Source organism: Tamandua tetradactyla, chromosome 23 (assembly GCF_023851605.1).
Source record: "Tamandua tetradactyla isolate mTamTet1 chromosome 23, mTamTet1.pri, whole genome shotgun sequence".
In the NCBI taxonomy this organism is placed as follows: domain Eukaryota; kingdom Metazoa; phylum Chordata; class Mammalia; order Pilosa; family Myrmecophagidae; genus Tamandua; species Tamandua tetradactyla.
The window spans coordinates 23,622,316-23,637,066 of record NC_135349.1 but is presented as its reverse complement, the minus strand read 5'-3'; the positions used below and the strand labels follow the sequence as shown (position 1 = coordinate 23,637,066).

The following is a 14,751-nucleotide window of genomic DNA, read 5'->3' as shown; positions in this document are numbered from 1 at the left end:
CCTAAAAGGGGCATGAGGGGGTGCGAGGGCAGTTCAGTTGTAAAATTCTCGCTGCCATGTGGGAGACCCAGGTTCAATTCCCGGCCCATGCACTTCCCAAAAACAAACCAACAAAAGAAACCAACAAAAACCAAAAAAAACCTCAACAAATGTTGCTGCAATAATGGGATTCTCACATAGAAAAAGAATGAAATGTGGCCCTGCCATACAGCATACAAAAAAGGGGGGGGGGGTGCATGACTATGGTTGACTGGATGGTGGAAAAAAACATGAGGTGCCTTTCTGGTGGCATCTGTTGGAGATCTGCCCTCTGATGTGCCAGGGAAAGCTGCTGGTCTCTGTGTGCTGCTGGAACTAGGAGCTATGAAACATGCACTCTGCACAAGCCCAGTGCTGGAAAAGGCTTCACCAACGAAGAAGACAAGTTCTGGAGAAAGTTACACCACTGCAGAAGTCAAGCACTAGAGAAGGGGCATTCTGTGGGAGCCCAGAGCTGAGAAACCATGCTGATGCAGAAGTTAGGCACTGACGAAATGTAGGAGCCCAGTGCTAGAGAAAACCATAGGACAGCAATGGTTGGAGAGTGGATGTACAGAAGGAATCAGGATTCAGGATTCTGCTTGCTGGAAGGGTATCATGTGGCCTAGGGTATGCAGTCTTCACATGGGAGTCTGCGGCAGGAAATTCCAGACTCAAAGCACATACCTGGGGCATAGTGCCACTGCTCTCTCCACATCTGCCACTGACAAAACTATGCAGCAAGAGGAAAAAAACATGCACAGAACTGCAGCAGCATACTGACAAAGCTTAGCATACTAACAGTCTAATCCATTGTTGCAGAATAGGTACTGAAGGGTGAATTTGGAGCTGAGAGGTAATAACTGGTGCATTCCATTCCCTTGGTTACACAGCCTCTATATATACATATATTTGAACTCCGGTAAAATAGCAAAACAACTATGATTCAAAGTATATACTGCATCCATTGATAAAGAACCCCATCCTTTCAGGATGTTGTCTTCCTACTGCACTGTAACTGAGTCTTCAGGAAGCTATTCTTCCTTTTAGTTAGGCTGGTTGCTTCCAGGTGATGGGGTATGTGATAAGACCAGTTAATCCATAGGTCCATTGCTTTACTTCCTTTGTTGTGAAATTCATTATTTCATCAGACACAATGCTGTGCAGAATGCAGTGATGGTGAATGAGATGTTTTGTGAGTCCAGGGATGTTGACGCTGGCAGAAACATTATAGGCAGGAAAGGAAAATCCATATGTAAAACGTGTATACTCCATTGATGGAAACTACAATGTTAGCACCCTACCACCACGTAGCCTGGGCCCCATGGAGAATAGGGTCATATTAGGATTTCAGTGTTTGTCTTGTTGGTAGATTAGGCACTCAGCAGTGGCATTAGCCAGGTCAGCCTTGGTGAGGAGAAATCCTTGTTGTTGGGTCCATGCATAGCCTCCATCCCTGCACTTTCTTCTTGAGCCCCTTGAGCAAGCATGGGGTTGACTGAGGAAAGAGGCTGACTGGCATCCACAGAACACATCATTTTGTCCACCTGATTAATTCTCTGTAGTGGATGAGTGGACATTCACATGGGACATAAACATTTTTAGAGTCTGTAACCATTCAAAGAAGTCTATCCATATCCTTCTTTCCTAGACTTCCTTGTCACCAGTCTTCCAATCCTGTGCTTCCAAGTCCATGACCATTCAGCTAAACCATTAGCAATTGCTCACAAATTAGTGTAAGTCTGTACTTTGGCCATGTCTCATGTCCAGCCACAGGAGACGAACATACTGCTCAAAGTTCTGTCCACTGCACAGGTTTTTCTTCACCACTGCCCTTCAGGTTGGACATGTGATATTGCAGTTGGCCACCGTTGGGTAATTACAACATATTGCGCAGACTCATTTGCAAACTGCTTTGATCTTTCCTTCCTTGTCAGTTGGTTGACTAGGAACACCTTGGGAGGTCATAGGCATGGACTGAAGGAGTGGAGACCATCCAACAGGAATTGGCGTCAAGGAGGGAGTCTAAGTCATGTAAATGGCTCATACCTTCTGGACCAAACCCAATTATTTACCATTTTCATTTGATAGTTGATTACTGCTACACATACCTGGCCCTATGGTTGGTTGGGTCAGACAACATTGTTTCATGTTGGGAAGTTCAGTTAGGGGTATTTTCTCTACCAAAGCCCAGTAGCAAGCCAGAAGCTGTTTTGTTTCTCAAAGGTAGAATAGTTATCTGCAGAAAAGTGTCTTGATTTTCTCAGTAATCCTGGAGATTTGTGCTTTGATTCTCCTTTTGGTGCTTGCTAGTGGCTCCAGAAAGCCTCCCTGTTTGCCATGGACATTCTGAGTATCATTGTTTCTGTTGGATCATTAATACAAAGTGGTAGAGCAGCATGTATTGTACCCTAAACTGCTGCAAAGCCTTCTCTTGCTATGGTCGCTACTCAGAATTGGCAGGCTTATGGGTGACTTGATAGGTGGGATTTGTTGCCTCCAAAATCCGAATAGGCCTACCAAGCATTGTGCCTCTTTTCGGGGGATGGTACAGTAGCTTGGGGAGGTACAGTAGCTTGTCTTTCACATTGGAGGGGATATTACAGGAGACTCCAAACCACTGAATCCCAGAAACTTCACTGAGGTGATAGACCCCTGAATCTTTTGTGGGTTTTATCTCCCATTCTCTAGTTTGCATATGTCTCTTACTAAGGCAATTAAAAGTGCTCTTTCTGTATTTGCAAAGTCCCCTGGGGGGGATGGCGAGAAAGGGGGGAAAAATTCAACTTCCCCATGTGTAGAATTCCTGATGATATTCTCACAAGCAGTGGGAACAACCAAAGCAATAGGCCAAGCCCTCAATCTTGGGTTTATTCATATGAAGCTTATCCCTGCAAAGGATAGGAGGTTAAGCCTACTTAAATTTAGGTCTAAGAGTCACCCCCAGAGAACCTCTTTTGTTGCTCAGATGTGGCCTCTCTCTCTCAGCCAATATGACAGACAAAATCACTGCCCTCCCCCTTTCTACATGGGACGTGACTCCTAGGGGTTTAAACCTTACTGGCAACATGGGACAGAAATCCTAGAATGAGCCGAGATTCAGCATCAAGGGATTGAGAAAACCTTCTTGACCAAAAAGGGGGAAGAGAGGAATGCGATAAAATAAAATGTCAACAGCTCAGAGATTTCAAACAGTTGAGAGGTTATCCTGGTGGTTATTTTTACACATATATCACCTTTTTAGTTAAGGTATAATGGAGAAGCTGGAGGGAAGTGCCTGAAAATATAGAGTTGTGTTCCAGTAGCCAGGTTTCAGGAAGATGACTGTATAATGATATAGCTTTCGCAGTGTGACTGTGTGACTGTGAAGACCTTGTCTCTGATGCTCCTTTTATCTACAGTATGGACAGATGAGTAAAACAGATGGATTAAAAACAAATAAATAATAGGGGGAACAAATGTTAAAATAAGTTTAGTAGGTTAAAAAAAATAAAATATACTGAGTAGATGGAAATACTAGTGGTCAATGAGAGGGAAATGAGGTGTAAGGGGTATGGAATGTATGAGTTTTTTCTTTTTATTTCTTTTTCCAGAGTGATGCAAATGTTCTAAAAAATGATCATGGTGATGAATATATTACTATGTGATGGTATTGTGAGCCATTGATTGTACACCATGCATGGAATGTTTGTATGTTAAGAATGTTCATGTTGTTATGTTTTGATTTGATAATTTAAAAAAATTTAATAAATAATAGGGGGAACAAATGTTAAAATAAATTTAGTAGATTGAAATGCTAGTGATCAATGAAAGGGAATGGTAAGGGGTATAGAAAAAAATAGGAGAAACAACGGCTAAAATATATTGGGTGGATGGAAATACTAGTTGTCAATGAGAGGGAGGGTAAGGGGTATGGTTTGTATGAATTTTTTTTTTTTCTTTTTATTTCTTTTTCTGAATTGATACAAATGTTCTAAGAAATTATCATGGTGATGAATATACAACTATGTGTTGATATTGTGAGTTATTGATTATATACCAAGAATGGAATGATCGTATTGTAAGAATGTTCGTGTTTGTATGTTGTTATGTTTAAAAATTTTTTTTACTTAAAAAAAAAAGTGCTCTTCCTTCCTGCTCACCTAACCCAGTAATGTTGTCACCGGTGTGATATTTTATGGCATGTCAACACAATCAGGGTATCTGAGTACTATATTATGGGAGAAGGCAGAATTGACATAGCCCCGAGGCTATGCCAGAAAAAAGCAAACTGCTTCTGGTAGATCTTGTATATTAATATGGAAAAAATATCCAGGCTTATAGCTACATACTGGTGTATTGATTTGCTCCAGTAAAAATACTGAATCTGGAACAGCAGCTGCAATTTATGGTAGTCCATCTCATCCATCTGAATTTTGCATAAGCCAAATTGGCTATTTAAATGGATCTGTAAAATGTTAAATAAATTTAGAGTGAAATGCTGGTGATTGGTGGCAGGGAGGGGTGGGGGGTATGGTATGTATGAATTTTTTTCTGTTTTCTTTTTATTTCTTTTTCTGAACAGATGCAAATGTTCCAAGAAATGATCATGATGATGAATATGCAAAAAAAAAAAAATCCAATTAACCCTACAACAAAAAAATGAACCCTAATGTAAACTATAGGCTTTAATTACTAGTAATGTATCAGTATTGGTTCATCAATTGTGACACCAATGCAAGATATCAATGATAGAGGAAACTAGGTCATGGGAGAGTATATGGGAACTCTCTGTACCTTTCTGTGCAATTTTTCTATAAACATACAATTGTTCTAAAAGTAAAGATTATTAATAAAAGATTGTTTTTAAAGTAAAAAAATAATAAGAAGAAATGGGTCTGTAATAGGTTTCACTACCCCTGCTTCTTTCAGTTATTTGATTTTGGCATTAATCTTATCATTACCCCCAGAGATAGCGTACTGTTACTGGTTTATATCTTGGTAGAGACGTGAAACTTCAGGTTCTTTCACTTAGCCATTCCTACTATGAGTGTGAGAGCCGAAGTGGGAATTCTGACATTGTGCCATTTATCAGTTTATTGTCTCTTAGCTACAAATTCACCCTTCAGTACCTGCTCTGAAATAATTGGTTAGACCCATTCAGCGTTCCCCTTGTAGCAAGCATGATGTTAAGCTTTGTCACTAGAGGGCGTTGGAGGGACATGTCATGAAAAAAGGAGATGTTTTTACTGGTCCTGTTTCTTGCTCTTGCTGCGTGTTTTTTTCAGCAGCATATGTATCTGCCGTAGATGCATATCCACAGTGAGACATGCTCACAGCCCCAGGTCTGATAACACCTTACTGCACACCCCATCTCTATGCAGATATTACATACCCCATACTGCATGCTTCCCTGCCAGAGAGTAAACTCCTGATACCCAGACTCCCTCTGTACACCAACCTACCAGCATTGGCCTTTGTGCAGTTTTCTCTAGTGCTGGACTCCAGTAGAGCAAGGTTTCTATGCTCTCACTGAGTACACTTTCTTTAGCACTTGAGTCCTGCAATGACCTGCTTTCTGTGATGCTTGGTTCTGTATTGGTATCATTTTCTGTATTACTGGAGTTCCTGCAGAGTATACTTGTTACAGTTCCCAGTTCTATCAGTACCCAATTACTGGCAGCTTCCTCAAGACACACCAGAGATCAGTTTTCCAGCAGGTTTCCTTGGTGAGTCACCTCAATGATTTATGTGCCATCCCGTGAACCATGGCCATACCCTTTCCAATGAGGTCTGGATTCCAGCCCTGGCTGGTACTCTGTTTTAGCCTTGGGATAGTGGCTAATTTTAATATTTGTTAATCCTGTATTGTGTTTAGTTTTTAGCTAATTCTGTATTCAAATCCCTTATTAATAATTCTTTCTATTAGATTTTCCCATTGTGTGGCTTCTGATTGGACCTTGACATATACAGTAATTAGTACTGGGAATAGTCTGGGAGATAAACATGCAAAGATGAGATTTCTGTGATTGATTTGGTCACACCCTGGGGCTTAAACATAGTGCTGTACTTCATGCCAATAGGAAATGGGATGCTAGTAATCCATGGCATGTAGTGATAGCACAGTTAATCAAGTGTCACCTGTGGCTGATTGTAATGAAATGCCAACTGAAGTACATGCTTTAGAAGCCATAGTGGCTGCTGCCCTTGACTGTTATGGTGGTAGTAATGACTAAGGACTGTGGTATAGGATTTTTTTTTTCTCAGTGCAATTGAGTGATCACAAAGAGAAAATGGCAAGCTCAGGTCTCCTAACTCAGCTCAAGTCACAGTCTGGAACCAGAGTGCTGCTGTGACAATTCTAAAACAACCTCTTATTTCTTGTGGACCCAGAGTTGATATTGCTAAAAATTAGACACAAAACATAATTGTGCATGTTGCCAAATTATTACAATGACAGCTGAATTCATAGTCATAAAATTTTTTATGTGATGATGAAAGAGAGAGAAACAAACGTTGTAATGGTGTATCTGGATCTGGTTGGACCCAGATGAAACTGACAATCTTGAACTCCCAATTCATTCTGAATCTTACTAGTGGAAGTAGGTTGACCACCAGGGTCCAAGGAAACTCATTTTCCTTGCCTGAAAACCCCATTATAACCTACCTGGGACAAATACTTGGAAAGGGGTGCTCATTCTCAAAGTCCACGACCACCACCTCGTTGCCACTAGAACCTTAACTAGTGTCAAATATCAACATGCTCCTGGAGGAAATGGCTTACGCACAAAAGGAGTTGCAAGACATTGCTAATATAAATCAGCAGAAACCTGGGGAGTATGTGGAAGTGTATTAGACCAGTAAAGGAGGATTAGAACACTAGGTGAACGTATTAACCATAAGGGGTAGCGGGAACACACATGCCACCTGATTCCTTGGCTTGTAGAGGTCTTTGGCAATGGCTAATTGATTAGTTTCACTAGGAATGAAATGGATGGGCAGCCTATTATAGAGTATTGCTTGATCTGTTTATTTGTTGGTCTTCCACCTAGTTCTAGCCATTATTGAAAGTGGGATATTGAGGTCTCCAGCTATTTTTGTTGAATTGTCTATTTTACCCTTCAATTCTGTTGGTCTCTTTCTTTTTGTTTTTTTTTTTTTTTCGCATGGGCAGGCACCAGGAAACAAACCCAGATTTCCGGCATGGCAGGCAAGAACTCTGCCTGCTGAGCCACTGTGGCCCACCCTCTGTCAGTTTTTGATTTGTGTGTTTTGGGCTCAGTTGTTAGGTACATGTTTATAATTGGTACTTCTTACTGATGGATTACCCTTTCATCATTATAAAATGTCTTTTGTCTCTAGTAACAATTTTTGTCTTAAATTCTGCTTTGTCTGATATTAGTATAAGCATTCCCCATCCTTTATTATTGCACTTTGTGTGGTATAGCTTGTTCTGTCACTTTACTTTCAACCTCTATTTGTGTCTTTGAATCTAAAGATAACATATAGATTGATCGTGATTGTTATCCATTCTGCCAATCTCTACTGTTTTATTGGGGTGTTTAGTTCATTTACATTTAATGTAATTACTTTTAAGTAGTATTCACAGCTTTCATTTTGCTATTTGTTTTCCATATATCCTATGTGTTTTTGTTCCTCTACTCCCTCATACTACCATCTTTTGTGTTAAATATTTTCTAACATACCGTTTTAATGCTTCTTTTTTTTCTTTAGAGTTATTTTGACAGTGGTTTCCCTAGGGGTTACAATTAACTTTGTAATGTAAAACAATCTAGTTCAGATTAATACCAATCTAATTTCAATAGTATACAAAAACTTTACTACTATATAGCTCTGTTTCCACTCCCTCTTTGTGTTATTATTGTCATCCAAATACATCTTTCTACATTATAAGCCCATCAACATATTATTTAAAAAGAGCTGTTCTGTAGGAGGAAGGAAGGTAGTGTGCTCAGTTTTGAGAAAATGGTGGCACATCCAAGAGCTGGCTTTAGAGGGGCAGGACTGGATTGCAGGTCAGGACTGTATACAAAGGTATGACATTCAGTCATTTAGATGTGATTGTTTATCAAGTTATGGAACCCTAGGATCTAATGCTATAGTAGCAATCAGAACACAGCCTCTGCCCAGGCAAGGCTTACATTCTAATGTCCAAACCCTTGAAAATAAAGGATCCTGTGCACAACCTCCCACATTGTGCCCTGTACCCTGTGACAGTGTGGAGAAAAGAGCAAGACTGAAGTCACTTAAGTTGTGAGGGCAGAACAAAGGTGATGAACAAGAAAATAAGACAGGGAAGGTGCCAACAGAGAATAATAGGGAACTGAAAGAGCCATCATGGAGATTAAAGAAGAGTGAGTTTAAAGAAGAAATTGGTGTCAAGTGATTCCAGGCTAGTTGTGCAGAAAAAGTTATTAATTTGACACAGGGGTTGCCACTGGTAAAGTGTCTCCTTGCTGTACATCAGAATCACCTGAGGAGCTTTAAAATACACAGAGGCTTGGGAGCTATCCCCAAGACCCTGATTCCAGTGGTTAGGGTGGGGCTTTGGCACTGGTACTATTTTTCAGTCACTTAGGTGACTCTAATGTAAAGATAGAACCAAGAAACTCTGCTTGAAATAAAGTGGTTTCAGTAGAGAGGTAGCAGAAGCTAGACTGCAGAGGATGAAAAGGAGAGTGTTTTTTAGCAGAGACTGGTAGTCTTAACAACAGAAGTGCATGTTTAGCCTCAGTCTTCTTCTACCTTGCTGTGTGATTTAACTTCCTTGTGTCTTAAGTGTGAAATCAGGATAGAAATACTTGCTGTGTACAGCTCACAGGTTCCTTGGAAGGTCAGGATAGGATAATAGATGTAAGAGTACTCAACATTTTACAGATGTTGATATAAGTAATTTTACAATTATTGCTTCTTGCAATTACCTTTTAAATTTGCAGGAGAAGAGACCTACCAGTAAAAAAAAAATTTACACCATCTTTCCTGTTTACCTGCATAGTTTCCTTTATTAATGTTCTTTATTTCTTCATGTTGATTCAAGTTATTGTCTGTTCCTTTCATTTCAGCTTGAAGTACTCCCTTCATACTTCTTATAGGGCATGTCTGCTAGTGACAGAGTCTCTCAGCTTTTGTTTTTCTGGAAATGTCTTCCTTTCTTCTTTGTATTTGAAGGATCATCTTACCGGATGTAAAATTCTTGGTTCATTTTTTTTTTCTTCCAGCACTTTGAATATGATATCCCACTGCTTCTGGTTTCCATGATTTCTGATAGGACGTTGGCTGTTAATCTTATTGAGGATCCTTTGTCTGTGATGAGTTACTTTTTTTCTTGCTGCTTTCAATATTATTTTTTTCATTCTTCAGTTTGACTACAATGGGTTGAGATGTGCATCTCTGAGTTTATCCTACTTTTGAGATTCTTGTATGTGCAGATTGTTTTTACACCAAATTTGGCAGGTTCTTGCCCACTATTTCTCCCCCTTTCTCTCTCCTCTCCTTCTGGGATTTCCATTATGTGTATGTTGATAGGATTGATGGTACCTCACAGTTTTCTGACACTGTGTTTGCTTTTCTTCATTCTTCTTCCCTCTTCTCAGATTGGATGATTTCAATTGTCTTATCTTCAAGTTCACTCATTCTTTTTTTTTGCCAGCTCAAATCTGCTCTTGAGTGAGTCGTTACTCAACTATGCTCTTGAGTGAATTTTTCAGTTCCAGAATTCGTTTGGTTCTTTTTTATAATTTCTGTTTATTGATATTCTATTTGGTGAGTCATCATTCTCATATCTTCTTTCAGTTCTTTAGACATAGCTTCATTTTGTTCTTTGAACATATGTATAATAGCTGATTTAAAGTCTTTGTCCAGTAAGTTCAATGTCTGGATTTCCTCAAGGACAGTTTCTGTTGGCTGCTTTTTTTCCTTTATAAGGGCCATACTTTCCTATTTCTTTATGTGTCTTGTAAATTTTTTTGTTGTTGAAGTTGACATTTTAAATATTTAAATGTAGCAATTCTGAAAATGATATTCTACCCCTCCCTAGGCTTCGTTGTTGTTGCTGTTTGTTATTGTTGCTATTTGTTTGTTTAGTGACTTTCCTGAACTAATTCTGTAAAGTCTGTATTCTTAAGCATATATGGCCACTGAAATTCTCTGCTTAGTTAGCTTAGTGGTTAGCTAATGATTGGACAGAAATTTCCTTAAATACTTTAACCAATAAGTCTCCCAACCTTTTCTGAGGAGACTTATTGAGTCCTCCATTGAGGCATATTTTCAGTGCTCCAACAAGCAGTGAAGTCTTAACTTTCACTTCCTGCTTGTTCAGGGCAGCAAGATCAGCCAGAGGTGGGAGATTAAGGCCTTCTCTAGGTTTTTCCTGGGCATATGCACAGCCCTGCACATTTGCAACTTTCTAGAATCCCAGGAATATTTGAGAGCCATTCAGAGTCCCCTATGGATATCTGATTCCCCAGTTTTTCCTCCTTTTAAATTATTGGTCAGCTTCTTATTAGCCTTAACGGGTATCACCATCTCACATAGCTGCATGGAATGTTAAACAATTATCAATGATTGTTTTCAACAAATGCCCTAGAAATATGGCTATTTGAACAGAGAGAGCTCTGAGTTAGGTCAAGTAAAGACAGACCCTGAGAATGAAGTTTTTCAGGAAGCTACCAAACAGGTCACAAACTGATTTTATAGGAGCTTCTAACCCATTCTTCCCCCAACCCTCTCCAGTGGCTGCTAGCCTACTGGATTTCACAGCTCCTGTATTTGTGAAGCTGTTGGTTTTCAAATTTATTATGGGCCTGGGAAAAGGGGGATGGGAATAAGGCCAATTAAAACACCACAAAGCTCACTGTTCTTACTGAGAGATGGCAGTTTTTCTTGAATAAATGCTTTTTGGATTGTTGCAAGCCTTTGGTTAATTTCCAGATCTCTGAAAAAGTTTATTTTATTTTATTATTATTATTATTATTATTATTTTTAACATGGGCAGGTACCAGGAAATGAACCCAGTCTCCAGCATGACAGGTGAGAACTCTGCCTGCTGAGCCACTGTGGCCCACCCTGAAAAAGTTTATTTTGATTATTTTTGCAAGTATTCCCTTTGCTTTAATGGAGTGGATTTTTAGAGTTCTGTGAGTCACCGTTCCAGGAGTGCTTTTTCTCTTGCTTGATCTGTGTAACAGGAAAAATGCTAAATCTAGTGTCCAACATCCTGACTTTTGCCACAGTGGACAGAGAAGGCCTTAAAGTTTCCAGACTTGAGTCTAATATAGACACAGATCCCTGTGATTGAAGGTGATGCTGAATCCCCCTGAGGGAGAACCCTGCACCACTGCCACAAGTATACATGGCAAATCTTCCTCCAAGCCATCCCCAAAGGTACCTGTGACCATTTATTAGGGTGCCAGTACACAGCAGAAATGGAGGCATCCAGACCTTTTGGAGATTACTGGACATTGGCTGTAAATTGACACTTATTTCTGGGAACTCAGAACACCACTTGTGACCCACCACTCAAAGAAGGAGCTTATGGTGGTCCTGTGATAATGAAGTCTTAACTCTAACCTGGCTCAGTGGGCCCCTTCATATACAGACCCAACTCTGAGGTTCTTTTCCCTAGCTCCTGAATATATTATTAGAGCAGACGTACTTTGTAATTGGCACAGTGACTAATGAGAGACGCAAAGAATATGGAAGAAATCCTATAACCTGTCAGAAATATGAGTAGGAAATCAGTAAATGTCCATTAACTGTAAATTTGAAAGGCATATTCAGAATATCTAACATGCAAATAATAGGAATCTCAAAGGAAAGAGGGAACAGAAAGTGAGGGAAACTTGAGCCTGTAGATCAAAAGGATTCACTGCATTTCTTCCAACGTTCATGAACAAAAGCATCTATTCATATACTGAATTCCAGAAATAGAAAAAACAACTTAAATGCTTCTAGATAGAAAGACTAGGATACTTATAAAGAAATGAGAGTCAGACTAGTTTAAGGCCACCCAGCTATAATACTTTAAGCTGGGAGACAACAAAATACAGACAGCTAAGAGAAAAGAAAGGTAACCCAAGTATCATAGAGTCACTTATCTATCAGGACAAAAGAAAGACATTGTCTGGCATACAAGATTCAGTGCGTATACCATCTACATGCCCTGAGACAAGTGCTCAAGAAAGTTCTCTAAATAGTGATTGAGAGCTCAAGACCATGAAAGATGAAGAGCTGAGGTAGCAGAAGTGAGCCGTGAATCTTGCAAAATACACAGTTCTGTTTAACTGGTGGAAGATAGACTTTGTGAATGTGTGCTGTGAGTGTGAAGTAAGCATTCTTTGGCAGAAGTGGTTGACTAATGAGAAACCTAAAGATAGACTAGCACAAAAAAATTGGAAGCTATCTCAGTAAAAGTCTAGCAATGGGGAGAGTGGAAAAGTTAACAGCATTCTAATGGTTTTATCTTCCTGCGGGGAGTGGAGGAGTAGGCAAATAAAACATTTTGGTGAGAGAGTAGAATTATTACCACAAATTGATAGACAACAATTAAAGAATAATTATGAGTAGAGAAAGGAGAAGAAAAATACTAGCAGAAGAAAAATACAAAGAATGAATAGACACTTTACCAATCCCACTAAAGTTAAAATTTAAAAAAAAGGAAGTAAACAGATACACATTAATGAAAAAGAAGTAGTAAATGTAAAATAAAATGGAAGGAAAAAAGAAAATACATTGACTACTGAAATAAATATAAATAGGCTGAATTAACCTATTTTAAGACAGACCCTGTCAGACTAAATTATCTTTAAGATCTGGCTAGAAGTAATTTATAGAAAATACACATAAAGCAGAGTAACAAAAAGTGTTTAAAATAAAATCATGGGCAAAAATGTTCCAGGCAAACGCAAGCAAAAAGGATGAAATGAGTGGAGCATCTCTGAGATTCTGGCAATGTTTATTTCTTGGTTTGGGTGTTAGTTATAAGGGTATTTTGTTCTCTACTTTGTGTTAAACTGTCCATTTTTCTATGAATGTTTATGTATGTGGATATCTCATAACTGTGATGGGAAGATTAATTGCCTCCAAAGATATCCATGCCCTAATTCTAAGAACTTGAGTACATTGCCTTACATGGGCAGAAGGGCCTTTGCAGATGTGATTAAGTTAGTAAGAGTCAGATGAGGAAATTATACTGCATTATTTAGCTGGGCCGGTTTAATTACATGGGTTCTTAAGATCCAAGAAAGGGAGATGTGACTATGAAAAAATAGAGAGATGCAGTGCTGCTGGCTTTGAAGACGGAGGAAGGGGCCACGAGCCAAGGAACGTGGGCGCTAGAACCTAGAAAGGGTAAGGAAACATGTTCCTCTAAAGCCTCTGGATAGGAACAGAGTCCTGTCAACACCTTGATTTTAGCCTAGCAAGACCCATATTAGACATATGACCTTCCGAACTGTAAGATAATAAATTTCCGGGCAGTGGTGGCTCAGTGTCAGAGTTCTCGCCTGCCATGCTTGAGACCTGGGTTTGTTTCCCGGTGTCTGCCCATGTGAAAAAATAAAAAAGTAGATAATAAATTTGTATTGTTTTAATTTTGGTAATTTGTTACAGTAGTGTTTTGGTCTGCTAAAGCTGCCAGAATGCAATATACCGTAAAATGGAATGGCTTTTAAAAACAAAATTTAATAAGTTACAAGTTCATAGTTCTAAGGCCATAAATATGTCCAAACTAAGGCATCCAGAGAAAGATATCTTGGCTCAAGGAAGGCCAATCTGCGAACGCATATGGCTGGTGTCTGCTGGTCCTTGCTCCCAGTTCATTGCTTCTACTTCTGATGCCATTGGTTTCCCCTCTAAGCATCTGTGGGCCTTCACTTAGTTCCTCCAGGACACAACTCTGGGTTCTGGCTTGCTTAGCATCACATGGCAAGGCACATGGCAACATCTGCTGGGCTCTCCCTGTGTCTAGGTATCTGCTTTGTCGGTACTCCAAGCATCTCCAAACATCCGTGTCTCATGTTGGCTCTATCACTTCTGTTCTCCAAAATATTTCCCCTTTTAAAAGACTCTAGTAAACTAATCAAGACCCACCTAGAATGGGTGGAGTCACTTCTTCATCTAATCAAAAGGCCTAACCACAACTGGGTGTGTCACATCTCCATGGAAACAATCCAGTCAAAATTTCCCACCCTAAACATTAGATCTGGCCCCAAAAGATTGGATCAGAATTAAAACATGGCTTTTTAGGGCACATAATAGTTTCAAACTGGCACATGTGGCAATAGAAAACTAATACAAGAAAAAAAAATTAATTTGCTCTCCTGTTAGGATCTTTGTTTCACATCCCGTCTCTCTCAGCTTCCACTTCTCACTTTTTAAACCAATTGGCACAGTTTTCTCACTGGCCATGGCTTTAAAAAAAAAAAAGAAAAATAAAAAAAAACACAGCTGAAAGCAAACTTCTTTCCTGTGCACAATACAGAATATAATGTAGCTTGTCAGGATGCATACAGTCCTATGCAGGGAAAAGTATATCTGCATGGTAGACTTTACACATGCTGGAAAAGAAGCAAAACAAATTCTGCTCAGATGGTACATGAGTCTGATGGGTATGAAATGATGTTGCTGCCATCCTATGTCCTATGACAGCACAGGCCATGTTGTTACAACACGAGAGGGATAGGTAGCTCGAACTTCAGAGGAATATTTTCATATTTGCTAAAATAGCATAAATTT

General features: G+C 39.4%; 1 long non-coding RNA gene across 1 annotated transcript in view; it reads left to right on the top strand.

Moving 5' to 3' along the window:
- Positions 1–14,751, top strand: part of LOC143667237 (uncharacterized) — a 34,711-nt gene that overhangs the window by 10,934 nt on the left and 9,026 nt on the right. The window lies entirely within an intron of this gene.